Source organism: Arvicanthis niloticus, chromosome 12 (genome assembly GCF_011762505.2).
Source record: "Arvicanthis niloticus isolate mArvNil1 chromosome 12, mArvNil1.pat.X, whole genome shotgun sequence".
Taxonomy (NCBI): Eukaryota; Metazoa; Chordata; class Mammalia; order Rodentia; family Muridae; genus Arvicanthis; species Arvicanthis niloticus.
Window position 1 is genome coordinate 73,335,034 of NC_047669.1, and position 27,670 is coordinate 73,362,703.

A 27,670-nucleotide genomic window follows, 5' to 3' on the forward strand; every position below is an offset into this window, starting at 1 on the left:
TTTGTTTTAAGTGTAAAGTACCATTTTCAGTCCGCCTTGGTTTTCAGAAGTCAGTGGGCCATTTTCCGAGCACATCTTTGAAGGAAATCTCTTTCTCACTCAGGTTGCTCTGGGTGTTCCCTTTCTTCTTTCCACCGTTAGACATCAACCTTTCTCCTGCATCTTTCTCTTTTCTGATATTCAACTCCACCTAGGCTAAGTCCGCTCGCTCTGTTGGCTACCCCTTCTCTCCTGCTCCCCACCCCCAGCATCTTTGTTTTTATCTGCTTTACTTTTGGCAATTTCTCTCTTTGGTTGTGCTCAATGTGTATGTAGTAAAAACCACCCATTTGCTCTTTAATTTTAGCTATGACACTTTTCTTATCTGGAAGATTTTTGAGTTTGTTCTTATATGAACAGCATGGAGCTTTTTATAGTTTTGAGTTCCCTAAACGTTTCTTTGGCTACAGTGGGCAGGGTTGATTTCGTCTGTGCATAGTAACCCATAGCTGGGAATCTCCGTGAGCCGGGCTCTCACAAGCTGCTTCTTACTTGAAGCATCACGTCGTCGTCTTCTTCTGCTTCTCCTGTTTTGGGATCTCTTCAGCTCCAGTTGTCTCCGGACATGGCCAGGGAGCCCGACCATCAGGTTCACCATCGTAACATGTCAACGGTCACCTGGTCCATGGCTTTCTCTCTCTGGCCTTGCTGTCCTTCAGCACTCTACAGCACTGCGGCATTACCAAGAGCTCTCAGAAGTTCATTCACACAGATCTGGTCTGCCCACCAGTGAGAGAGGGAGGGAGCAGGGTTGGGGGTTCCTAGTTTTAAAATTTGGGGTAAATAATTCTTTCCACTTTTGCTTGTCCGTGTCATAGGAGGGAACTCAGATCACAGGGCAAAATGCTATGGTCTCTGTCCTGCTGGCAAGCTTGCTGCCTTCACTTTTACTGTTTGATTGTTCGTGTAGATTAGCTTTTTGAGGGCTCACTGGCCTTACACCCTGACAGACACGCTCAGGCTTGCAGGAAGAGAGGAACAGAGTGTACAGGTGGGGGTGTAAGGGTTGAGTTGAAGCGAGCAAGCCACAGTTTTTTTCTTTATAAATTAGCCAACACCCCCTCCCCCCTGCACCGCATCTATTTTTGTTTTAAGTGCCTTCAGGCTCTTCTTTGGAAAAAGCACATGAACTCCTCTGAGGCCCTTGGTTCCACTTGGTAAATTTCCTTCAGCCAAGCACTGAGGGAGGAATGAGTCCTCCTCATTCCCTCCCTCTACAAAGCAGCCTCCAAGCCTGTGGTGCTGGGGTGGGGGGAACTGTAGTGTTGGAGAGGGAAGACTGTGGTGCTTCAGGAGGACTGTGGTACTGGGGGGAGGACTGAGGTACTGGGGGGAAGACTGTGGTGCTGTGGGGGAGGACTGTGTGCTGAGGGGAAGACTATGGTGCTGGGGATGACAATGATGCTGGGAGGCTGTGGTTCTGGGGGCGGATTGTGGTGCTGAGGAGGCTGTGGTGTGGGGGGCTGTGGTGCTGGGGGTCCTGTATTGTTTTCTGTTGCACTTCAGCAGCCAGCCGCAGTCCTGCTCTCAGGGCCCTTCCCTAAGGGTGACAGTCACTCCATTTTTACTGGTAGAACAGAAAACTCCAGGATTCTGTCATCTGAATGCCTGAGGAAGAGTGACATCAAGGCCTGAGGAGGGGTGACATTTTACAATCACAGTCAGGGTGAATGAAGAGAAGGTGAACAGCGCGCTGCTCTGGGGGTCAAAAGTCTCTTTCTCAGAACAAACGAATTTCTCTTTCCTTGAATCTTCTCCCTATGATGTTCAGATTTTTTTCTTTTTAAACAGCCAACTTAAAGTCTTATTTATTTTTATGTGCATTGGTGTTTTGCCTGCATGCATGTCTGTGTAAGGGTGCCAGATATCTTAGAACTGGAGTTACAGACAGCTGAGAGCTGCCATGTGGGCGCTGGGAATTGAAGCTGGGTCCTGCGGAAGAGCGGCCCAGTGCTCTCACCTGCTGAGCACCTCTCTAGCCTTATGATGTTCAGCTTTGAGAAGATGTGTGTTGCTGTGGTTTTTCTCTGAGATGGGGCTTTGGTCCTGATGCTGTACTGCCAAAGAAGAGTGAAAACAGATACCATCAGTCACCAGTGAGGCTGAATTTAACCCCTCAAAATTTTTGAGGGGAGGATGGTCTACAACTTTTCAAAGCTGACAGAATGTCCGTGTCTGAGGAGACCCATGGCACAAAACTAAGTACTTTTACTAGAGAGAAAAGCAAAGGAAATAAAACAGACAAAACAAACCAAGGTGCAGAGAGGAATGTATCTTCCCCAAGGTCATAGAGCGAGCCAGCGAGCAAGTGATGGCACTGGTCCCTCCGGGTATCCGGGTCCCAGACCAGAAGAATCTTCACCTGAGGTTGAAAGAAACAAGAGAGAGCTTGCGTTTGAATTTTGAAATCGTGCTAGCGTTGAAGCACTCCTGTCTGTGGGCACCAGGTCTTCTGGGCAGACCAGGGAAATAATGCTCACAGTGTCTCTGGTATCACCCCTCAGCTCACTCAGCCACAGACAGTGGAGCTGTGTGCTGGCACAGAGGTTTCAGCCAGGGATGCTGAGCTTGGGCCTGAGATGAAGTGTCAAGGGGCAGACAGTGTTAAGAGTTGCAACCAGAGGCCAGAGCGCACCTGCTTGGACGTCTCAGATCACAGAATCAGATGCACGTGGATAGTGATACACCTGCTCCTGTCTATCAAAGGAGAAAAACGCTCCTCTGAGAATGAGAGTGAGCTGCAGACATGGAACAGGACCAAGACTCGGAGCTCTCAGCTGCGAGAAACCCGATCCTCTATAGGTCACCTACGTGTACATGGGTGGCCTCCATGTTTCCCCACATTCAGAGAGCCCAGGGGTTTCTCATGCCTGCTCTGTTTTATTACATGCAGCCCTGGTTGGGAAAGGTTTCTCACTTTTCTGGCTTCTTCTAGCATGCTCATCTGGATGCCCCTTGCTCCATCCTGATCTTCTGCAGAGGGGTTTGTGTGCAGGAACACTATGCAAGGTCTACAGGTTACTACATTTAGGTCCTTTGGCAAAGGACTGACTGTCTCAAGGCTCTGTGTGTTGGTAGCAAGGAAGGAGCATGCCCAGTGACTGGGGTGAGGAAGAGAAGGTGAGGTGGTCTAGCACTTCTCTTTTGGGTTGAATAATATTCCATTGTAGCCTTACTATGCTTTTACTAACAAGACGTCACATGTTAGTAAACATCTGGATTGTTTGCGTGTTTTGGATATTGCGATAGGGGCTGCAGTGGCTGCATCTCTGCACATTACTGTTTGGACACCTGCTTTCCATCCTCCTGGGTATGTACCTAAGGGTAAAATTGCTGGTCACGTGGTAAATCTGTTTCTGTAGTGTTGATGGATCACAGTGGCTGCGCTATCTTGCAGCCTCGCCAGCAATGAATGAGGGGCTTGCTGGATAATGAACCCTCCGGTGTCTGGCTTGCGGGGCTGGCCCTGGAGCAGCTGATTTCCCTTGGAGAGGCACAGTGGCTGGTGGCTCCCTTATTCTGATCCCCTCTGAGACCTCCCCGCCTGAGTCTCCATGGACACTCACTCAGACAGGAATCAGTGCTGTGCTGACTACTGGGGACATGGCATACAGCTGACTGGTTCTTAAGAAGCCACAGAGGCAGACCTGCTGTCCAGGAAACAGTTTCCATGGTTTCTGAGCATCGTCAGAATCAAGTCCTTCTTCCTTATGCCTCTTAGCCAGCCCTGATGTATGAGAAGTTCCCTTTGGGGATGTGGGTAGGGTCCTTTTTGGCTCCCAGCCTGCATCATGCCTGCTTGCTCTGCTGCACTGGCTCTGTCAGTCTCCTGGGTCCCCTCATTGAATGTGCTTTTCTCCTCTGTCTATGCCCTTTCTTCCCCTAGGCACACGTTGGACTGCCTCTTACAGTCACTTGATCCACAGAGAGCATTCGTTCTCATGTCTCACGGGGAATAGAAGATATCCCAGTTTGTATTCAGATGCATGGCTATGAACTCAGAATGCTTCTCCCTCATAATCTACAGTGATTTGTCTATATGCAGCAGCCAACTGGGGTGAATTAGCCAAGTATCATTTAATCTCAGTGTTCCTCTGGGGCGATGGGAAAAAAAAGGGAAGCCCGGAAGTGGTCTTAACCCCTCCGTTCTCTCTCTCACTTGAGGTAATGTCTCTGGAACAGTCGTACTGCCAGATCTTTAGTGGAGCGCACGTCTAAATGTGGCCCTAGGCACCCTCTCATGAGGCAGAATTTTTGTACCTGGGACAGAATGGAGGGCGCTGGCTCTTGCTTTTGTGATTTGGAATGGCCACAGGGCCACCGCTCCTCACAGACAGAGAAACACACTGTTCTGGAAACAACACCAGGCCTGACCCACAGCCTTTCAGGGATGAGTGCCCACCTCAGGATGAGGTTGAGAGAGTACTGGTGGCCACTGAGAAAGTTCCCCTCTGACTGGAGAATGTTGGAAGCAAGGGGTTTAAGTGCCCACATGCATTCCATCCCCCCTGCCCCCCAAACTGTTACAGGAAACAATGTTTTAAAAAACAACATTGTCCCTGGCCCAGTGTCACTAAGTCATTGCATTCAAGGAGTCCCCACTCACAGAGGGAGGACCCAAAATATGCAGGCTCATGAGCTACTGGCGGGGCACATGAGACTGCATAATTTCCAAGGCCTTCGTCTAAGCATTGTGGTTGGACTTGGTGTATTTAAAAATAAGCCTCCAGGCCTGATACTTGGCCTATTTCCAGACACTGTGGGCTCAAAATTCCAAAGGCTCTGGATGCATTCTAGTGCCCACTCAGACCCCAAAGAGGTACACTTCATTATCATGTAGATTCTGTTCTGAAACTGGGGAGGCCTGGTGAGGGCTTAGGTCTGTAGAATGCCATCTGGGGAGCCCAAGGAGGCAAACATTGTGATAGGGTAACTCTAATGCTCTGGTTTGGCCTTTTTGGGAGGTGCGGATGTGGGAGAGTCTTGTTTCCCAACGTCTGCCCCAGCCATTATGGATGGGTGTTCGTTTTGCTACGTGGTCCAGAGCTGAACTGCTTGCTATGAACTTTGTCAACTCACCTCTCTTTCCAAGGCTGATGCAGAAAAGGGGAGGAGGAAGTGGAGAGGAGCCCACCCTCTTTGCTCAAGGCTGATGGGTGATAAACAGAGAAGGTGGTGTGCTAGGGAGGTAGGTGGAGAGGGGTGGAATGGAGAAGTGGATTGTGGGGACTGCTGCCTCGTGTCTCTTAGCATCCTTGGCTCACCCCAGAGCCAAAGCGTGCATGCACTGCTCTGACACGCCCCACCCCACCCCACAAGCCACACACAGATATTAAACAAACATGCCATGCATGTACATCACATATACTGTATGCTCCACACTTACACACACACACACACACGTGCATACATACGAGCACACACAGTACATCCACATATCCACATCGCACATGTCTCATGCGTGTACATCACACATATACTCAATTCCACACATAGTAAATCTGAACACCTACCACACCACAATACCACAAGCCACAGTTCCTTATATGTGCACATATAACCATATACATACACCATTCATGCACATGCTAAATGTCCTGTCCTAGCCCCACTCCCAGCCACAGGACACAGGGCAGACTGCATAGGACAGTCCTATGAGAAGCCCATACCCTGAAAAACATCCTGGATAAGCATTTCCCAGGGCTCGCCTAACGGACCATGCAGACACCTGTGGGACACGTCCTTCCCAAGGATTGTCCTGTTCTGCCACATCATCATAAGAAGAGTGGCTGAAATTGCAGAGAAGCATTGCTGGACAGTCCTGACCCGAGAAGAGCAGCGCTGAACTGCTGGCAGGAGCTTTGAGGTGATTCCCTGGCTTCTGTTGTCCGCAGGCACCTCCTTGGCCCGTGGGAGCATTGTCACTGTCTCTGCCTTCACCTTTGTGTGGTGTTTTCCTTGTATGCCTGCCTCTGTCTTCCAATCCTTCCCTGCAATGACATCATCACACTGGGTTAAAGGTTACTCCCTCCTGTGTATTCTATTCCTTCATGCCAACAGAGCTGCCCGATACTATCTGCACATAAGACCACCCTCCGAGTACCTGGCAGTCGTAATTTCAACATAGAGATGGAAGGCAGACAGTTCAACCCCCAACAACGGGGCCATGCTCTTGTTTCTGGGCCCCGTTGCCTTGTTGGATCATGGAATCTGGGCTCTGGAGTAGATATTTTTGACCAGGACTCATGAGCAGCGTGTCAGGGGCTCAGCTTTCAGAAGGCTAAAGACAAGCCAGTCCCAGGCTCTCACGTAATGCATAACGGTGTCACAATACGACTTTCTAATTACCCAGGGTATCATGGCCCCGACATGTTCATGTTTATGGCTCCTTCCAGCCTCAGAGGTGGCCATGTTGAGAGTCAGGGCTTCAGGACTTCTTATTCTCTTGTCCAAGAACTAATGTGCATTCTGTGGCTACACCTGAGGGGCCCTTGACTGAGAACAGGCTTTAGATCAACCTGTCATGGTGGGATGCATGTGAAGGGGATGGTTTGATGTCTTGGTGGGTGTTATTTATTACACAGTGATGAAACTAGGGTGGGTAGTGTAGCTCCCACACCATACACTGGATGATTTCCCTGTAGTAAGAACATTCAAAGACCCCACCTTCTAGACATTTTGCTACACAGGACATGTTAACTGTAGTCGCCCCACTGGGCAGCAGAACATCAGAACTATTCTTCCCATCTGAGTGTGATGTTTACCTGTTGACCAAGTCCTAATTCTCTTCCATTTTGCCTTTCAACTCTCTGAGAACCATTCTTCTGTACTTCTAGAAAACGCTGTAAGTCAGTCTCTGTCTGTCTCTGTCTCTCTTGGTCCATTTCTCTCTCTTCTGTGTGTGTGTGTGTGTATGTGTGTGTGTCAGTTACTGGATATTGAATCCTGGCCTTGGTGTTTGTCTGAGTCTGACTTACCTTAGTTAATACAAAGTGCCTTCCAGGTTAATCTATGATGTCCAAAATGATGGGATTCCATTATTTTTCTGGCTGTATAGTGTTCCATTGTATAAGTGAACCCCATTTCTTTTACCCAGTGATTTGTTGTTGAGCCCACATCTAGGGTATTGTGAGGAGTGCAGCAACAAGTGTGGGTAGGCAGGTGTATGCACAGCATGGAGAGCAGGGTATTCCAAAGTTGTACAGTTCCACTTAGCATGGGTGAAATAGATCTTCATCTGTGTCTCACTCACTGTAACCAGTGTTACCTCATCTACTCAAAATCAGAGTTCTCATAGTTCAGCTACTGTCCTTGAGGTTAGAGGAAACTCACTCCCTTGGGCTTTGAGGGTTCCTAGTACTCAAGCTCCGCCCAGTGCGGAAGAGTCAGTCTCTTTCTGTCTGTCTTTAACTCAGGATGTAGAGCTCTCAGTTCCTTCTCTAGCACCATGTCTTCCTGGATGCTGCCATGTTTCCCACCATGATAACAGACTGAACCTCTGAACCTGTAAGCCAGCCCCAATTATATGTTGTCCTTTGTAAGAGTTGTTTTGGTCATGGTATCTCTTCATAGCAATAAAAACCCTAAGACATAGGGCTTAGAGAAAGCACCTTCCCCTTGTCTGAGCCTCCATTTCCCAAGAGCTGGTTTGGTGTTAGAATCAATATCTTGGCCAAGTGAACAGTCTGGGGCCTCCTAGTCTAGCAGGGGCTTAGCTAGGCTATGTACTGAGTCTTGTCTATAGACCTATGTGCCCCCTGCTGCTGACTCAGCATTTTAAATACATGTTAGTGTGAAGAGTAAGTAGCAATGTAAGTGTCTTAGTAATGTGAGCCCATTTGACATGACAGGCATGAGTGAAATTATTTGGCCTTGTTACAGATTAATCTATAGGGATAGAGAGATGGCTCTGTGGTTAAGGGCATTTGTTGTTTTTCTAGAGGACCCAAATTCAATTCCCAGCACCCCCACAGTGCCTCCACAGCTTGATCTATGCCCTTCTAAACTCATATATATTGAAGTGTTGTCTCTTGGAACTCAGAATGTACCTGTACTTGGACGAGGAGCTTGTAAATAGGTGGCTAAGTTAAAATTATTGTTTAGCTGGCCCTGATCCAACTCAACTGGCATGCTTGGAAAAGAAAATTGGGAGACATCAGAGATGTGTGTGCAGAGGAAAGGTCTTGTGAAGATACCTTGAGCAGGTAGCTGTCCGCAAGCCATGGAGAGAGGTCTTAGATGAATACAACTCAGCCCACGCCCTGATAGCCTGAACTCTGTGGTATTTCATTAGAGGAGCTCAAGCCAGCTGATAGTCATTGAAAAGAGGTGATCATCTTGAAAAGACCGCCTCTCCTCTATCCCACCGTGGTCACCGGTAGCCAGCCCTCCTCTGCACCTGGCGCTAATACTCTTTGTACTGAGATGTTTGCCATTGGGTGTATCTCAGCTTTTTTTTTTTTTTTTTTTTTCAGAGATCACAACTGACCATCAGCTACCCACTCTAGGCAATGACTCTGCCTCTGAGTGTGGGTGCCACAGCTTCTTCAGCTGGAGTGACCTTTTGTAATCCCAGTTCTCACCGTGGGCAGATTCCACCGAGTTGGAATCCAGGATCCCACATCTGATTGGCTAGGTTGTTAGAACCTGTGCTGGATAGTTTTAACCTAGAACCATCTGGAAAGACAGTCTTGATTGAGAAACTGCCTAGATACAGTAGACTTGTGGACATGGCTGTGGGAGAGTGTCTTGACTGTTAACTGAGGTGAGAAGACCCACTCTGAACATGGGTGGCCTCACTTCACTGTGTGAGTGAGGAGAGTCAGCTGAACACATGCAGGCAGGCAGCATGGGTAAGTTCATCTCTCTGTTCTCCTCACTGAAAACAGGATATGAGTTAGCTGCTTGGGTTTTTGCCTTGACTTCTCAACAATGGACTGTGACCAGGAACAAGCTGAATAAACCCTCTCCTCCCCTGTGGTGCTTCTGGCCAGGGTGTTTTCTCACAGCAACAGAAATGAAATCAGAGCAGAGCCGTAGTAACAAGGGAGGCTGAAAGCCATGCTGAGCTCATGGCCTTGGCTTCAGTGAGACGCCGAGCTCTGCCACCTACAATATACTCCATAAGATGGACCCTGAGGACAGAGAGCATAGATGTGGGGCAGCTAAAATAACCACAAAGTCCCTCTTCAGGACTACGAGGGAGGGAGACAGCAGAGCTGGAAATGGCCTCAGAAGAGCAGAAAAAGTAAGAGAATGAAATTGGGCATCATACAGTGGGTTTGGGTCAGGGCAGCTTTGAGAGCTGGGAATCATGACCTTTCTGAACCTCGGTTTATTTATATGTAACCCTAGGATGTCAAGCCCATTTTGCATGACAAGAGAATAATAATATTATTAATAGTAATAAATACATTACCTTCCTTCTTCAGAACTGTTCCTAGCTGTCATGGCCGCCATCTATGACTCCCAGCCCAGACGCAGTCTGGCTAGACCGACCTTCCAGCTTCTCCCTTTGTAGCACAGACATCAAGCCAGCTTTTGACATCTGTATCCTGACAGAATTCTCGAGACACAGGTGCTTTTAAAAGGCTTCTCTGCTCCAGCCATACGCTTCTAATTGTTTTCTTCTCCATGAGTGTGCTGTCTCTCTGGCATTCAAAAATAAATATAAAAGCCTGTGCTCCTGCTGTTTGCCAGGCATGGTCTAGGGAGCAAGACCCAATGGAGCAGAGTGGACATGGCCCTTGTCTCACGGTGTCATTGTAGCATGTGATTTCTGAGCAAAACAACGAACATTTGGAGAGATGGGAAGGTCAGATAAAGCACAGGTTATGTGGAGAACCACTTCCTTAATCTCATACCTATTCATTACCTCAGTATTTGCTGGTCACTTACTTCGGGGAGTTTATATGAGACTTGGGCTAAAGACACAGCCAAGACTCATCTCTTCCACTGAGGGGTTTAAGTCCGGGCTGTTGCAGACATTGTAGGTCATGTGTCGGATCTGCTAGAGGCAGGCAGGCTCCGGGGAAGAAGAGATACGCTCAGGTAGAGGGGATGTCTAAGGCTTACAGAGAAGGGGGTGTTGACGTCATCCATGAAGGACAAATGAAAAGTCACTAGAAGACACAGGGGAGGGGAAAGCTCAGGCCTAAAGGGAAGAGAAGACATCCAGAGCAGGGGATGCAGGTAGGAGGTGGCTGCTAGGTGAGGGAGGGCCAATGAGGAGCAGTCCCTGAGGTGAGGAAGGGCCAATGGGGAGCGGTCATGAGGTGAGGGTGGGCCAATGGGGAGCGGTCCCTGAGGTGAGGTGAGGCAGGGTCAATGGGGAGGTGCCCTGGGATTTATTGCTGGGCAGAGCCATGCTTTAATCCGGTCTGAGTTCCAAGAGGGGCCATGTTCAGAAAGTAGCTCACTAAAATTTACATTTGAGGTTGATGACCTGTGTGTGCCCCTTCAGATCATCACAAGGGATGTCCATTAGCTGAACAATGAGGCCTCTTTCAGGGCCATACTGTGTCAGGTTTCAAGAGTCTTAGACTAGAGTGTTCTGGCCTCTAAATGGATTGATTTTGGATTTGCCAATAAAGCCAAGAGCCTGCATTCCACTCATAAAAGTGAAATGGAATACTTTAAAAAGCAAACAAACGGTAAGGCAGTGAGGACTATAGGAACCAGAGAGCCCCTGTCCACAAACCATTCTGGTTGACAATAGCAGATTAAATATCAATTTAACGAGCAGGGAAATTATTAGCAGTTGCTCTTTTAAAGATATTACTTCTAGTCTCTGTAGAGGAAAGAGAAACAGAAAGGATTTGCTTGCAGGGTTTCAGCTATGCTTCTTTCTTTAACATGTTCAGTTCCCCCTTTCTCTTTTGCAGATTGGTCACCTGGACCCCATCCATGCTCAGGTGAGCTGAAGGAGTGGAGCAGAGAGGCCCAAGAGACATATGAAGAGGACAAAACAAGTGTGTGTGTGTATCTGTCTGTATTATGTATTTTTAAACATTTTTATTTTATACGTTTGGGTATTTTATTTATGAATTTAAGTGTACCATGCGCATGCAGTGCTCACAGAGGCCAGAAGAGGGCATCAGATCTCTTGGAGTTGGAGTTATAGATGGTTGTGAGCTGCCACGTGGGCACTAGGAACGGAACCTGGGTCCTACAAGAACAACATGCTCTTACCTGCTGAGCCGTTTCTCCAGGATGGGAAGGTAGAGTAGAAGGTGGAGGTGGGGAGAGAGGGAGAAGGACAGAGGGAGTCAGGCAGGGACAGAGACACACAAAGAGACGGAGATTCTCATGTAGTCCAGGCTGGCCTGGAAGTCACTATGTAGCTAAAGATGACCTTGAACTCCAAATTCTCTTGAGTCCATTTCCCAAGTATTTCACAGGTATTAAAGGTGTCTGCTGCTGTAGTCTGGTTTGTTCTTGCGATGGTTTTACCTGTAATCAGTGAACCTGTACTTCCACAATGTCTCTCAGACCTTATAGCCTTCATCTTGAATTTGGCAGCATCAGATTTCCTTGAAGAAATGGTTGAAAACTGCACATTTTCAGCTCCACCTAGCGCCATCTCTGGATATGCTGTTTACCAAGGTGTATGGTGGAAACACAAAAGCATTTCCTAGATGTTAAATGTCCGGTGTTAGACGCCCACGCACAGCTTAGAACAGACCACTCCAGACCAAACGTTTGGGGGGGGGGGCGGTATTCAGGAGATAGGGCAAAGGTGGGGGAAGAAGATGGAGAAAGAGAAAGAGGTCAGGGGGTTCTGCCTGTTTTATATGGGTGGTGACGTAGCTTCTCCCAGGTAAAGGTGAGGTAGCCAGGTGGATTCTGGGAATGTATGGTGGTTGCCTTGGCAACGATGTGGGAGTCGCCTAGATACCTTCAGAGCCTGATACCAACATACCTCCCTTTTTCTTATTATAAAGAGGAGAAAAAAGTGGGAGGGGAAGCCGATGGTGAAAGGGGAGTCAGGGCGCAGTGTCTCTTAAACTACTTCCTGCTGTGTAGAGGCGTAGTCCATTGTGGGGAGTAGCTGGCTTTCACCATCGGGGTACACAATAAATGTGTGCATCAGGTTTCTCTGTAGATAGCGGCTGGTAATCCTGTAACAGGAAGTTCCCTAAAAACGGCATTCTTCTTAGAGGAACTGGCAAAGACCATCTTCTTTAGCTGTCAGGACATCAGGTCCCTGTCAGTTCTGAAGCATCGCAGCTAGAATCCCGCAGGTCTTGTATACGTAGAAAAAAAGTGTTTTGCAGTATTGGTAGAAGAAATGGTGGGTCCGTGATCCTAGCATATGTATCTGACAAGACCAATATGGGCAGCCCCCATAATCATCTGGCCAGTTTCTACAGTAATCTTCTATCTGGTCAAAGAGAAAGCAAGTATAGAGAACATAATATTTAGATAAGATAACAGATACAGGGATGATAGCAATTTGGATTGGTTCTTGGCATCCAGCTATGGAGCAGTTCCCTGACCCTGTTTGGAAAGACTGTTATCTGTGGGCGTCTCTTGAACCTTGAACCTCCAGATGTCAGGGCTGACCTGGATAGAAACAAGCAGCAGGGGGAGGGCGAGAACCCATGTCTAGTCCAGTGAGGTCTAGCTCGGCTGTTGGAGTCTCATTTTTTGGGATTGAGGACAAGGTGGGTGATTTCGAAGTCCTCTGGAGCTTAACAGAGCACAGTTCTGTTAGGGTCGATGTCTATAAAGAGTCGATTTTAGGTGGAGGGATGAAAGGTTTGAGGTGAGACAAGTGGACCCAATGAGGGAGTCGCTCAAGTTTAGCAGCTGTAGGGGTCACAAGAATTACCTTAAAAGGGCCCTGCCATTTGGGAGAGAGAGGTGAGGGCCGATGATCTGGAGGGGAGAGAAGGACTTGGTCTCCAATGTTGGCAGGCAGTGGACAAGAGACAGTGTGTGATCAAGGAAGATGGTGGTCTGTAAAGTTCCACAAGAGAGAATGGAGGTGGCAAAGTAATGGGGTGAGTAGATGGTCTGGGAGGGGAGAGCATTTAGGTGAAAGACCAGGAGTTAGGACTGGACATCCATACATGAGTTCAAAAGGCGAGATGAGGAGAGGCAACTTGGGGAGAGCTCATAGCCTGAAAAGAGCCAGAGGTAAGAGTTTTACCCAGTCAAGATGAAGTTCTTGTGACAGCTTGACAAGAGTGGTCTTTAAAGAGCAGTTAGTTCTTTCTACCTTACCTGAGGATTGAGGGTGGTAGGGAATGTGAAAATGCCAGGGGATGTCTAGGGCCTTAGATAGAATTTGAGAAATCTGGGAAGTAAATTCAGGACCATTGTCTGACTGAAGGGAGGTTGGGACACCAAATCGGGGGATGATCTCTTGGAGGAGGAGATCAGAGACTGTCTGAGCCCTTTTGTTAGTTGTGGGAAAAGCCTCTATACAGCCTGATAAGGTGTCCACCAAGACCAGGAGGTATTTGGCACGTTTGACAGAGAGCATGTGGGTAAAATCAAGTTGCCAGTCAGTTCTAGGAAGGGAACCTCTAGCCTGATGGGTAGGAAAAGGGGTGCTGCGATACCTTGAGTTGGGATCTGACATCTGACAGATTTTGCAAGAAGCAGTGATAGATTTTAAGAAACTTAAGTCCTCAGGAGTGGGCTGTAGGTGGGTCTTAACAAAATAAGACAACGCTTGGCTGTTAGGATGAGAGAGTTGGTGAAGATAGGACAGAGTTTGACAAGTGTCAGGGGGTGTAGATGGGGATGTGGGTTGCAGTGTAAGAATGTCCTGGGGAGGGTGAGATGAGTCTAGACCCCTAAGGGCCGCAGCTCTAGCTGCCTCATCAGCTCAGTCGTTTTCCTTGGAGACAGTGGAGTCATCCGTCCTGTGGGATCTGCAGTGGACAATCCCAATAGCTGTGGGGAGATGGGAGGCCTTTAGCATGGCCATAATTTGGTTTGTATTAGTTACTGATCCTCCTTTTGTGATAAGTAACCCGCGCTTCTTCCAGATGGCAGCGTGGGACAGGAGGATATGGAAAGCATATTTGGAATCTGTGTAGATGTTAAGGGATTGTCCCTGTGCCAGCTGGAAGGCACAAGTAAGGGCTATTAGTTCAGCCTGTTGGTTGGTGGTATGAGCAGGAAGGGCCTGTGCCTCCAACACCTTGGTGTCTGACACTATGGCATAGCCAGCTTTCCTGGCCCCTTCATGTAGAAAGGAGCTTCTATATGTATACCAGGTATAGATGACCTGAGGCAATGTGCCCTCCTGTATGTGTGAAGGATGAGGTAGTAGTTCCTCTAAAGTTTCAGTGCAGGAGTGAGATAGGGAGTAGTTAGTACTAGGTCCAGGAAGAAGATTGGAAATATTAATAGGTGGGCATGATTGAAAGGTGAGGGTGGAGTCTTCTATTAGAGCCACCTGGAGAGAAAGAACCCTGGAGGGAAGTAGAGTCTGTAAGCCTTTATAACTTAGGAGCTGTGACAGGTTATGAGAAGAGAGAACAGTTATGGGCAATCCCAAGGTTAGTTTCTTTGACTCTCGAATAAGGAGTTCAGCAGCTGCTAAGGTACGAATACAATGTGCCCATCCCTGGATGGTTAGAGCTAGTCTTTTTGACAAGTATGTTACAGGTGCAAAAGATGGTCCCAGTTGGTGACCTAAGACTCCAAGGGCAAATCCCTCTTTTTCAGTTACGTAGAGGGAAAAAGGACGAGTCAGACCAAGGCGATGTAAGGCAGGGGCCTTAAGGAGAGCCTGTTGGAGCCTTTGAAATTGCTTAGTAACAGGTTTGAGAAGAGGTTTGTGGGTGGGGCCTAATGCTGCTTCATATAAGGGTCAAGAAAGTAGGGAAAAGGAAGGAACCCAGGAACGCAAAAAGCTAGACATTCCTAGGAATGATAAAATCTCTACCTTTGTAGAAGGAACAGTTAAGAGACTGAATTAGATTCTTTCTATATAAGGTAATAGCCTTGTGGGTTGGGGTAATTGTTAGTTCCAAGTAGGTGACCTGAGGAGTAGGCAGTTGGACTTCAGAAGGTGAGACCCTGTAGCCCCAACTGGAAAGGAAATTTAGAAGAACAGTGGTGTGAGCTTGGCTAATCTCTAGAGAGGGGCTACAGAGGAGGACATCATCTACGTAAAGTACAACCTTAGATCTAGGGAGAGATAAAGAGAGCAGGTCAGAAGCCAGGGCCTGGCCAAATAAGTGTGGGCTGTCCTGGAATCCCTGAGGTAGAACAGTCCAGGTAAGTTGGGTAGAAAAGTGGGTGTTAGGATCTGTCCAGGTAAAGGCAAATATGTCCCGTGACTGGGTGTCTAGAGGGATAGAAAAAAAATGCACCCCTGAGATCTAGGACTGAGAAATGAGAAGTCCCTGAGGGGATAGTAGAAAGAAGTGTGTAAGGATTAGCCACAACAGGATGGAGGGGAACCACTGCAGAATTAATGCATCTGAGGTCTTGGACCAGGCGATAGGTACCATTAGGTTTCTTAACTGCTAATATAGGGGTGTTAAAGGGTGGAGAGGTAGGGCGAAGGAGTTTTTTCCTTAAGAGGTCAAAAACGATAGGCTTAAGTCCCCTGGGCTCTGGAGGGAGAGAGGGTATTGAGCTTGGGTGATGTACCTGGTAGAGTCCAGTAACTGGATGACAACAGGAGAATGATATTTAGCAACAGAGGGGTTCTGGACGTCCCAAACTCGGGGGTCCACCTGAGAAGCTGGTAAGGGAAATAACATGTTAGTGTTAGTAGGTTGACTGGCTAGAAGAAGGAGCAGAGGAACTGCTGGTGAGCTTGGGTTTAGGTGAATTGGGGGAGCAAAGGAAATAGAGGCTCCCAACTTAGCTAAAATATCCCTTCCGAATAAGGGGACAGGACCTGTAGGCACTACCAAAAAGGAATGGGTGAGAGGTACACCCCTAAAAGTACAACTAAGTGGGGGATCTGGTGAGGAAGGTAAGGTTGTCCTCTTACCCCTGACAATAGGAAAACACAAAGGTGAGGTGGGTCCTCAAAACTCCGAGATGGGTCTTCCCTATACCATAATATCTACCCGGGGCTCCTGCTAGTGATAGGGGTGGTCGGGTCGAGAGAGCTCGGGCCCCGTCAGTCCTCCATAGACAATCCTATTATAAGGTCAGCTGAAGGGTTTTCTGGGAGCGATGTCCCTCTGTTCTGGGCGACATGAGGGCAATCAACACCCCAATGTCCCTTCTGATGGCACCTAGGACACAGTCCCCTTGGCTTGCTGGGGTTGGGGCAAGCCTTCGCCCAATGACCATGTTGACCACATTTATAGCAGGAGCCTGGTGGTCCCTGAGCCTTCAAAGACCAGGAGTCTGGGGTAGCGGCTGAGGCTGGTCAGATAGCCTTTGCTAGCATGTGGTATGTCTGTTTTGGGGCTTTCTCATCTCTCTCATGGTACACCTTGAAGGCCAGCACCAAGACTTCTGTCTGTGGAGTTAGGGGCCTCCTCTCCAATCGCCTAAGCTTAGCTTTTATGTCGGGGTAGCTCTGGGAAAAAAAGTAGGTCATCAGAAGTTGCTTATCTTCTGGGTTTTCAGGGTCCAGATTAGTATACTGCAACAAAGCCTTTGTAAGGCATTCTAAAATCTGAGACGGGTTTTCCTGTTTGTCCTGGACAACCATAGCTGCCTTCCAAGCAGTTGACCCTGGTTCTATTCCTGGCCAGCGCACCAGTATTAGATGTCTGGTGTTGAAAGTCCACGTGCAGCTTAGAACATACCACTCCAGACGAAACGGTTCCAAGGAGATAGGGCAAAGGTGGGGGAAGAAGATGGAAGAAGAGAGTGAGGTCAGGGGGTTCTGCCTATTTTATATGGGCGGTAATGTAGCTTCTCCCAGGTAAAGGTGAAGTAGCCAGGTGGATCCTGGGAATGTATGGCAGTTGCCTTGACAACGCTGTGGGGGTCACCTAGATGTGATGTCACTGGGTTCCAAGCCTGATACCAACACTAGAGTTGAGGAGGGGACCTGGATGCTTCCTTTGGCTGAAGCACTGACTTGGTTGGCTCTCACTTGTGTTCCCAAGTACCCTGTTTAAGACTAAGGGAGCTGGCTTTGGACTCCGTGTGACTCTGGGGAGCTGATTGTGTTTTTCCTTAGACATGATGTAGGATCGCTGCAACTGTTCAGTGTGGGAGATGGAGCTTAGAAAGAATTTCTATCTTGATCTCCAGCACTCAGGAGGCATAACCAGGCAGATCTCTGTGAATCTGAGGCCAGGCTGGCCTAGAGCTTTATGGTATAATGTGTGTTAAAAAAAAAAAAAAAAAAAAAAAAAAAAAAAGAAAAAAAAAAAAGAAAAGAAAAGAAGAGAAAAGAAAGGAAAGGAAAGAAAAGGAAAGAAAAAAGGAAAACGCTGTGGAAGGAATTTGGAGATGGCAGCGTTCTCCGTGGCTCAGTGGAGTCTTTGTTGAGCAGCCCTTAGACCACCGAGCTCATGTCTCCCCAGCCTCTCCCTGCGGCCTCCCCTGCGCCCCCCAGATAGATGAAGCATACCAGGCCACATAGAAAGGAGTCACGATTCAACCTTTAACCCTGGTACTTTTCCACTGCATATGTCTGTCTGTACTTCCAGAACTCCAAGCTTTCCCTCCCATGTGATTTCCCAGAACGTTGGTCCTCTCTGCAGGAGCTCTAAGGCGTCAGCAGTGGACAGCGGGCGGGCAAGTCTTTAGACTCTGTAGAGATCTCCACAAAGATGTTTTTCTCTCTGAGTTCCTGTCTTCTCATGTTGCCGCCTTCAGTGACTTGTGTTGATGCCCAAGCCTGCTGCCTGCCCCTCAGTCTTCTCGTCGCCTGCAGAAACTAGTTATTTTTTTACAATGGTGTTTTCCCCCTTCCAATCTGATCTTAATACAAAGATGGTTTTGGCACAACAAGCATGCCCGCCTCCCCAAAGGTACCCGCTGCTTCCTCTTAATTCCTCTGCCCCGCTCTCCTTCAGGGGAGGGGTAGACGAGACCTCATTAGGCACTGCATATCTGTCTGGTCACTCTTCCAGAACTGACTTGCTGAACTCTTCCAGACAAGTTCAAAGTCGCTTCAAAGTCTCCACCAGTGGATTTAAGGTTTTCCTGTGAGACCAAGGCAGGCTCCACATCCCCACTCTTGTCAGGATCTTTTAATTCTGGGGCTACTGCGGAGTGCAGATCTCTGATACTCATTCTGTGTTAGGACTAAAGGACACAGTGCATTTGTTTTGTTTGTCTGATACCTTTGTTTTGTTCCCCTGAAGCGATTCATGAACAAGCCTTGGAATGAACCTCAGCCTGCGACCCAGGCTGTCTGTCTGTCTGTCTGTCTAACTGCTTTGTTGTCTCTGGGGTGTAACTCTCTTTCCTGTGACTCAGAATGGCTCTTCGTCATCTCTCAATCCAAGTAGTAGGAATGCCTTTGGGGCTGCATACGTCTCTCCCTCACCTGCTTGCTCACCCTTCCTCCGTCTATGCATCCTTTCTGTCGTTACCTGTATCTGGGGGAATGATCCCAGTGAGTCCCTCATATATTTCTATATGTCCTTTTAAATGTTCTGTCTGTTCTGTGATTCCTCTTGTCTGGAGCCTGCTACTTCTACTTTCATTCTTTTGTAAACATTTTATTTGTGTGTGTGTGTGTGTGTGTGTGTGTGTTTAGGTGCCAGCAGAGGCCAGAAGAGAGTGTCTCAGATCCCCCAGAAATGGAGTTACAGGCAGTTGTGAGCTACCCAAAGTGGATGCTGGGATCCGAACTCAGGTCCTCTGCAGAGCAGTGCATACTCTTCACTACTGAGCCATACGTTGTCAATGTCTATAGGATGTTGAGAATCCCGTGTGCTTTCTTCACGGGTTCTCAAATCTCATCTTTTTTGTGTCTCGTTCTAAAATCCCATTCTTTTATTTCTGTCCCAACTCTCCTTTTATATTGCCAGGCTCAACTGAATAAGGAGAAGAAAGGGGGTGAGTCTCAACAGGGTGTGTCTGTTTAGTCTCAGCAACCGGCACCTTTTGAGGATGAAGCACCCACCCTTAGCTGATGCTGATGGTGTAATAGGGACATGCACATACATGGTGCCACCCACCAAGCTGGGCAGACCATGCAGAAACTGCTCAGTCCCTTCTTATGCTTTTCAATGCACCACTGCAATGGGGATCCTGGATTTCTCGATTCTACCGCTGCACCAATCCTATGGGGCGTTACTGCAGAATTCTGAAGGGAAGGAATGTTCTTCTCCCAGTGGGCTGGGGGGGAAAGGAGCAGAGTTCAAGCTGATTTTTCTACTCTGTTCTCCAATGCAGCTCCACATGCTGGTGCCCAAGATTGTCCCACCCCCACCCCCCACTGCCACATTTACTATCACCACAGGCCCATCTGTTCATCTAGGGCCTACAGGTTTCCCTTTGGTTACTGGAATTTGATGGAGAGGATCATGGTTTGTATAAATCATACAACTTAGCAGGAACTGGAACAGCAGTGTCATACTCAGCAACCCTGTTGCATTGGTTAGGGTCCTGTAAAGAGATGGAACTTAAACTTGTTTGTCTTTCTATGCTCTCGGAAGCTGGCATACCTGAAATCTGCAGAGGGAGGCACAGCCAGGGATCCCAGAAGGGTCAACAGTTTGCTTTGAGTTTGATCTTCCGTCTTACCAGGAAGACCCAATGACACATGAGAAATCTGAACATAATCTGCTAGAAAATTCTCTCTCAGTAATGGGAAGTTACTCTGTTTTCCTGATGTGAGGCCTCCAACTATTTGGACGTGGCCCATCATGAAGGGTGTAGTGTGATTTGCTCAAAGCCTGCCAATCTAGATGCTGATTGCACCCCCTAACCACCCAGAACAGTGTCTGAGCACACATCTGGACATGCTGTAGCCCACCCAGGTCAACGCATATAGTTAACAGCCATCACACCTGCTGTTTCAGGTATCGTCTGAGGTCCAGTCCTGACCTCCCCTGAGAACTCATTAGAAATGCATTCCAGAACCTGTGTTTAAACAAGGTCTGCACATTTCAGTAGGACAAGTCCTGTTCACCGAGCCAGGGATTCATGGTGCTAAAATGAAGACTTTGGATCACTTCAGCCTGAATCCTTAAAAAATAAAACAATAAACACTGCCTTCGCCCATCCCAGCTGATTGAAACCACGTCCTTGGGCTGGACAGCCACACAACATTCTCAAAAGAACTACCCTGGTGGTTCTGTGGTTCACTGGACAGCTGGTAGAGTGTTTCTGTAACTCGTGTATACATCCAATGGAAGTCTGGTGAAAGCAGAGGGGCTGGGTTTTTATTTCTAACATACATTACTGAAGCTGCGTTACACAATCCTTGGTGTGAGTTGGCAGGAGATGGGTGAAGTCCTTGGTGGTAGTTCTGAGTTTCCCAAATCCCTGTAAACTGGGAGGACTCCACCAGCTTGCTCCAACCAGGGGTAAATGGTATATCTGTTAGTGTTGAACCAAGACATGATACTGTATCAACTTTTGCCACTATGATGAAGCATCAAACTCAGACCACTTATAAAAAGAGGTTCAGTTACAGTTGGAGTGTGTTCTGGGCATGGCATGACCGTGCTGTCTTGCATTAGAGCAACTGTGATCACCCTCATAGGACAGGGCCTCTTAACATTACCTGCAGAAAAGAGGACGTTGGGGGAGGGAGAGTGGATTCTCAATTGGACTCTAGCTGCGTGTGGTCTTGGGGTGTGCTGCCATGTGGAAGGTTAGGCAGGGTTGGGACATGGATGATGATGCTTTTATGCATGCTGGGGTGCCACATCCCTTTTCCCCTCCCCACACCCCACCCTTTTTTTTTGGTCTTGCAGCCCAGACTGGAGATGTTGAGGGAATGAAGAAGGCCACACGCAGAAAAGCTATTACAGAAAAGCTGGGGTCAGGTAGAGTGTGGAGCTCAGATGGGGCCAAACTCACCAACACAGAAATCTGTAACCCGAGCATGCTGTGTGCTATCTTGGGTTGTAAACAACTTCGAGGAGGAAGGGATGCTTTTGTACATTGATAAAAACTTCTGTAAACACTCATGCTTGGAAGAAGACTTCCCTAGTTTCAAGACTGACCCAGGGCCTGGAGCAAGCAGGGAGGGGGAAGCAAGTAGAGGGGGCAGAGTGAGTGGGTGTGGGGAAGACTGACCCAGCTAAGGAAAGACCCACGGGTCTGTGGTCTTGGGCCTTGTCATGACTGTACTCATGTCTACAGTGTACATCCACTCAAGACTACTCACTCTGCTTTCTCTGACTCTCTACACTGGGGCGGGTTTTTTCACTGTTGTAGCTGCCTGAGAGTCCCCTATGCTCCTGTAAGAAAGCCTGTCAAACTCCTTGGTTCTCTGATTTAATTTCTTTGCCTGCTGTCGTGACACCATGCGTTGACAAGAATAACCTAGGGGAGAAGGGGCTTATTCTCTCGCAGAGTTTAACATGGAGGTGGGGAGGTTAGGACAGCAGGAGCTGGAAGCAGCAATGGCATCACACCCACACTCAGAGTCAGAGAAGAAGGCATGCACACACACCAACACTCAGTTCCTTGTCTCCGTTTTGTACAAGCCAGGATCCCCTGCCCGGGCAGCGGTCCTACACACAGTAAAGATGGCCCTCCCCATGCCAGTGAACATAACTGCAATAATGCTTCACAATTCTAGATTCTGTCAAGCTGATAATTGATGGTGACCATCCCAGTTCATTAAGCTGGACTTAGACGGAATCCTTTTTTTTTTTTTTTTTTTTTTTTTTTAATCAGAAGGTGTCCTATCGAGGTGAGTAGCCATTTCAGCATATCTGCCCTGGATAAAGAACTGGATCAGAGAGGTTCAAGGGCAGAGGCTTCTGAGTCAGCCCAGCCCTGTGAAGGGCCTCAGGGAAGAGGGCAGATGTTCGTGGATGCTTTATTTCAGGCTGGGAAGCAATAGGTGGAAAGGTGAAAAGCAGGGAGAGAAGAACAGAGACATTTGGGGGGCGGGGCTTGCTCCAGGAGGGAGCAGGGCGGGACATCTTCAGCATCTTTACAGATATGTCCATATCCCGTGTGTGCTGGCTGATGCTCCCACTGTATTAGTCAGGGTTCTCTAGAGTCACAGAACTTTTGGAATGTCTCTATATTGAGGGAATTTATTGTCCAACTCCCCAATAATGGTCAGCAATGAATAGGAGGTCCAAGAATCTAGCAGTTGCTCAGTCCCTCGAGGCCAGTTGTTTCAGCTAGTCTTCTGTAGAAGTACATCTGTTGGAATGTAATGCAAGCAGTGAAGAAGAGCAAACCTTCCTTCTCCCAATGTCCTTAAGTAGGTCTCCAGAAGGTGTGGCCCAGATTAAAGGTGTGCACCACCACGCCTGGGTCTGGGACTTGTTTTGTCCCAGACTGATCTTGAACTCAGAAATCTCCTTGCCTCTGTCTCCTGGGATTAAAGGCATGTGCTGCCTTGCCTGGGCCTAAGCTTTTCATGGCCACTACGCTACAAGACCTCCATGTCAAGATCCAACTTGTGTCTTCTAGCCTCAAGATCTGGATCACAGGTGAGCCCTTCAATTCTGGGTTGTAGTTCATTCCAGATCTAGTCAAGTTGACAACCAGGAATAGTCACTCCATCCATCAAGCTTTACACGCTCGCACAACATCCCCTTACCCTTCCCTTGTTGCTAGCTTCCTCCAACCTTTCTTCTCTTCATTCATCTCACAGCTTATATGTCATCTCTCCCCCACAGGAGCTCCTCTCAGCTTTGCCAACCAAGTACGAGTCTCTGTCCCAAAGCCTTTAATGTTTCCCCAGCGTTTGCGACTCTGAGGGGTAGCTAACATATTGATTTCTGTCCCCTTGTTTCCACCATGAAGTTATACTCTACAGGACACTATCCTTCCGTCACTCTGTTATCTGTAGTGCACAGACCTTTGAGGCTCGATGTTGCCGCCTGCAGCAACAGCTGAATGGGTTCACCTGAAAGAGAAGCTGAGAACAGGGAAACAACAGCGGGAAGAGATGAGGCCAAGACAAAGTTCTCTGATCAAGGCCTCAAATTTAATAATTGGCTTTCACATATAAAGGGAAAGCCCCACCCTCCAGAGTCTCTTCTCAGTTCAACCCAGGGGCTGGGCAAGGAGATAGCAGTCCAGAAGGTGTCAAGGCTAGCTCAGCAGGCAATCCATTCAGCTCATCTCCTGTGGAAGACTTCAGGTCTCCAGTGCAGGTAGCTTCCCAGGTCCTTTGTCTCTAGTGGTAAACAGCATGTTCTGGCCTGTTCAACCTGGACAGGTTGGCAGCATGGGGGAAGGGCACAGTTCGAGCCCAGGAAGCAAAGGATATCAAGGAGTGTATCCTGGATCTTTCACCGGACTTAACGTCATTCCTTCATTTGCCGAAACCCTTCTTGTTCTTCTCTTCCAACCAAAACATACCTAGACATTTTTTGGCATCATGCAGAAAGATGGATCCATGGAGAAACATAACAAATCAAGACACTTTTGACAAATAGCAAGGGGCTCAGGTGGGTTCTAGTTTTACCCTTGTAGGGCAGCTATGAGACCCTGAGTGGGGAAATATTCACCCATCAGATGTAAGGGCTCGCAACAAGCTCCGAAGTCTTTCTTCAGTGGCAAGATGGAGAGGCAGCAGCCAAGGTCAGGGAGCATCAGGCCATGCCCACCTTCTCCCTCCACTGCCATGCCTCCAGGGTTTCCACAGGCATTGGCAGAGTTACTCACATGACAGGCTGCCTCATAGGGTTATCAGAGACCTTCAGCAGAGAGGTCAGTATCGATGGGCATCAAAGAGAGCCAGGAAGCCCAGCAGGTTGTGCCAGGTTAGGATGAGAACAAGGTGGATCTCCACTGGGTTTTCAAGCCATTCTATGACACTGCTGGTGATTAATGCCCTCCCAGGTCTGCATGACTCAACTCATCACAGCTAGCAACATGGAGGGCCAGCGTCATGCATCCTGTGAAGTCAATTGTGTTATTAACACTTGATCCTCACCGGGTGGTCCATGGGATCTGCCAGGTGGCCTTGAGTAGGTAGAAGGGCAGAGGTTGGCATCTGTACCGCATCAGATGGAACTTACATCCAGGCCCCACATTTCCCTAGAGATGTAAATTTCCATCCAAAAGTGTAGAATAAAGCAGCAAAGCAGAACCACAGCCAAGGTTGTTTGATTGGAAGAAGGTCTTACAATATTCTTATGCATGCTGGGGAAGAAGAGAACACCAAAGACAAAGATTGTTTGGTACTTTGTGTGGTGTGTGTGTGTGTGTGTGTGTGTGTGTGTGTGTGTGTGTGTGTCGTGATTTTGGCTTTACCAAAAGGTCTCAGTATAGAGTTATTTGGAGTTTGATAGGAGGGTATCTATCTGGTGTGTATGGTTCTTTTCTCTGGGTTGATTTGATTTACTAGGGGGAAGTTATATGTCTGTTCTACACCAGGTGCTGTATCAGGCTCTGAGGCACCGTAGTGTACAGCATGTAGATCTGGTCATTATGTATCTGGTGAAGGATGTAAATGAGATGTAAATGAGAGCCCCTTCCAGGGGTGTCCTGAAGGTAGTGAGAGGCAGCCAGCTCTTTCCTAGCTAGAAATGTGGAGTTCAGAGACCAAGTTCAGGTTTCTTTTTCTTCTCTTTTCTTTCCTTTTCTTTCTTTTTTTGAGACAGGGTTTCTCTGTATAGCCCTGGCTGTCCTGGAACTCACTCTGTAGAACAGGCTGGCCTCGAACTCAGAAATCCACCTGACTCTGCCTCTCAAGTGCTGGGATTAAAGGTGTGTGACACCACTGCCCTGCCAAGTTCAGGTTTCTAATCCTAATCTTTCTAATTCTAATCTTTCTCACAGACGTTTGACTTGTAGACAGTGGATTCAGTTTTCTTTTTGGTGTGGAGACTGAGCCCAGGACTTCAAGCATTCCGAGTGATCCCCCGCCCACCCGCTCCAGCTGTTCCCATCATTTTTCTTGTAGGTATACATATGTATGTGTGCATGTTCTTGTATGTGCAGGCATGTGTGTACACGTGTATGTTTGGCCTGGAGGACAGCTCCAGCTGTCATTCTACAGGTTCCATCCATCTTACTGTTTAAGATAGTATCTCTGTTGGCCTGGAGATTACTGATTAGCATAGACTGGTTTGGCCAGTGCATCCCAGGGATCTACATGTTCTCATTCCCCAAACACTAGGATTCCAGGTAAGCAACAGAATCCTTGACTTTTTTATGTGGATCCTGGAGATGTAACTCTGGTCCCCCTGTCAACACAAACATATCACCAGTTGCACTGTCTATTAAGCCCCAGTTACTCATCTCTAAGCCTTAGTTTCCTCATCTCTCACACAACACAATGATCTCTACTCTGTCCATCATAGATAAGGATCCGGTGAAAGATGTTGTCTGAAAGCCTTTTGTGAGCTTGCAGGGAGACTTGCGAGTTGCTATGGGTACCACCAAAAGTTTGGCTTTGGGTTTCTATCAATGACATCCCACTAGGCAGTATAACCTTGTGGCATTTCTTGTTACCAATGGGATGTGGAAATCTGAGGAAAGAAACCAACAGTGCTAGCTAGCCATGACTGAGGCAGGCAGTTGGGGAATCCCTCAGGAATGAGAATTTGCTAAACATGTTCAAGGGCCTGGGCTCAATCTCCACACCAAAAAGAAAACTGAATTAATTGTCTACAAGTCGTAAATGTCTGTGTGAAAGTTGGTGGGTTAGAATCTGAACTTGGTCTCTGAACTTCAAATTCCTAGTACTAGCTGGGACAGAGCTGGCTGCCTCTCACTGGCCCCGAGACATCCAAAGAGCCTCTTATTTATACCCTTTACCAGATAATTAAGGTCCAGATCTGCATTCTTAGCTACACATGTATTTATAATTTATGGTCTCTCTCTAGCTAGGTCTCTATAATCTCTAGTCTATATATGATGGATGTTGGCTCACACAGTATGAAGTTTTGCACTCTGATCTACCTGCAAGCTGAGGACCTGGGAAATTTTTCTCCAGATCTAGAGGCTTTCAAGACGTGCTGGGGAGGATGGTGGTATAAGTCGCAGAGTCTGAAGGTTTGAGAACGAGGAGCACAAATGTCCAAGAGAGAAGAGGAGGAGAGTACAGTGTTTCCTTTCCTCTGCCACTGTCTTTTATCCAGGCCCCTAGCACACTGGACCACACTGTCCACGCTGAGAAGGATCTTCTGGACCTGCCCCAAGGATTCTATTTCTCCTCTCTCTCTCCCTCCTCCCCCCTCAATGGAAGCACCTTCTCAAAGACATCCTGGAATAATGTTTTACCACCTGGGCATCCCTTGGCTGAGTCACAGTGATCTCATGAACTTAATCACCACAGAGGGATTCCCTGTGGTTCCTCAGAAGCCTTTCCCCCCCCCCCCCAGAATGTTAGATATTTAATAGAAACAAATAAACAAACACCAGAAACAGATAAGAACACAGCCTATAGAATTTGTGCAGTTTGGATCATACGTTTAAGTTCCCACCAAAGCAGGCTTTAGCAGGCTGAGCATGGCAGACATGGCTCTGGTAGGCTGAGCCATTCCCCACTTCCCTTAAAGCTAGCAACCACGGTCTGTTTCCTTATTTGGCCACTTCCTCCTCCTGAGCCTGACTACCAAGGTCAAGGTATCATATTAAAGTTCAGAGATCAAAAGCCCCCTTGAGCTTACCTAATTAACATGCCCAATAAAAATTAAACACCTTATCCTAACATGGGATTTTCTCTCTTTTTGTTATAAGCCACAATTTTTCTATGCACCACACCTGTCTCCTCTCTATCCAGAGGCAGTCTCTTGTCTTTCTGGGGCAAATGTCCTCTCTCTCCTTCTCCCTTCTTCCTTTCCCTTCTCCCTCTCCTCTACCTCCTGTCTTTGTCTCTTATTTCCTGCCCTTTGTCCCTCTGGGGTCAATAAATCTCCATTGTGCTGAGAATTTGGTCTTGGGGTGTCCTGTGCTGACTAGGAGGTCCTTACAACCTCTGGGATTAGTACCTGAGAGTCTCAACCCAAAAGGTTTGAGAAAGGGGTTTGTCAGCTCATGGTTTCTGACACTGGCTACCTGACCTGTTTCTTTGGGTCTACGGCATGACAGTGCAGCATGCTGGGGGTATGTGGTGATGGAACTACGGTGGGATGTATTTCCAAACCTGATTTCTTCCCACTAGGCTCCACCTCACCAAGGATCTACTACTTGGTAGAAACCACAGGCTGGAAACAAAAGCTTTGACACACAGGACTTTGGAGGATATTCAAGATCCAAACTGGCAGGTTAGCTGTGGTTCCCTTCCTGGAGGATCCAGTGGGATGGACCACTGCCATCAGGCCAGATAGCTCAGCTCACGCTCTAATTTTCCATATGTTGCTGTTGAAGACTTCTGAGCTGACTGCAGTCTGGGATTGGTCAACTTGGGAGTTTTACTTGTTGGCTCATACCGAAGCAGGCCAGGCAGTCACTACCCAGATTCTACAAGTCCGGTTGCCAGTGACAATATAAAAGACAGACAAAGAAGCCTTTCTTTCTCAGAGTGTGTCTTCGCAGTGAGGTCATATCGTCCAGGAGTGACACAAACTGGCCTTTTCATTTAGCAAAATAAGATGCCTGTCCACTTCCACTGTGCTGGACAAGCCTAAGCCAGAAT

At 47.9% G+C, this 27,670-nt stretch overlaps 1 long non-coding RNA gene across 4 annotated transcripts; it reads left to right on the forward strand.

Moving 5' to 3' along the window:
• The first annotated feature begins 1,452 nt into the window (after positions 1-1,452).
• LOC143444098 (uncharacterized) lies at positions 1,453-26,953 on the forward strand. 4 transcript variants are annotated; one of them, XR_013113656.1, is made up of 4 exons: positions 1,453-5,905; positions 8,514-9,286; positions 9,471-11,009; positions 26,172-26,953. It is a non-coding gene; the product is annotated as an uncharacterized LOC143444098 (long non-coding RNA). The 4 variants fall into 4 exon arrangements; XR_013113658.1 differs by lacking the exon at positions 26,172-26,953 and adding an exon at positions 24,868-24,937 and having other exon boundaries at positions 10,923-11,009; XR_013113655.1 differs by lacking the exon at positions 26,172-26,953 and having other exon boundaries at positions 9,471-11,690.
• Positions 26,954-27,670: the final 717 nt, after the last annotated feature.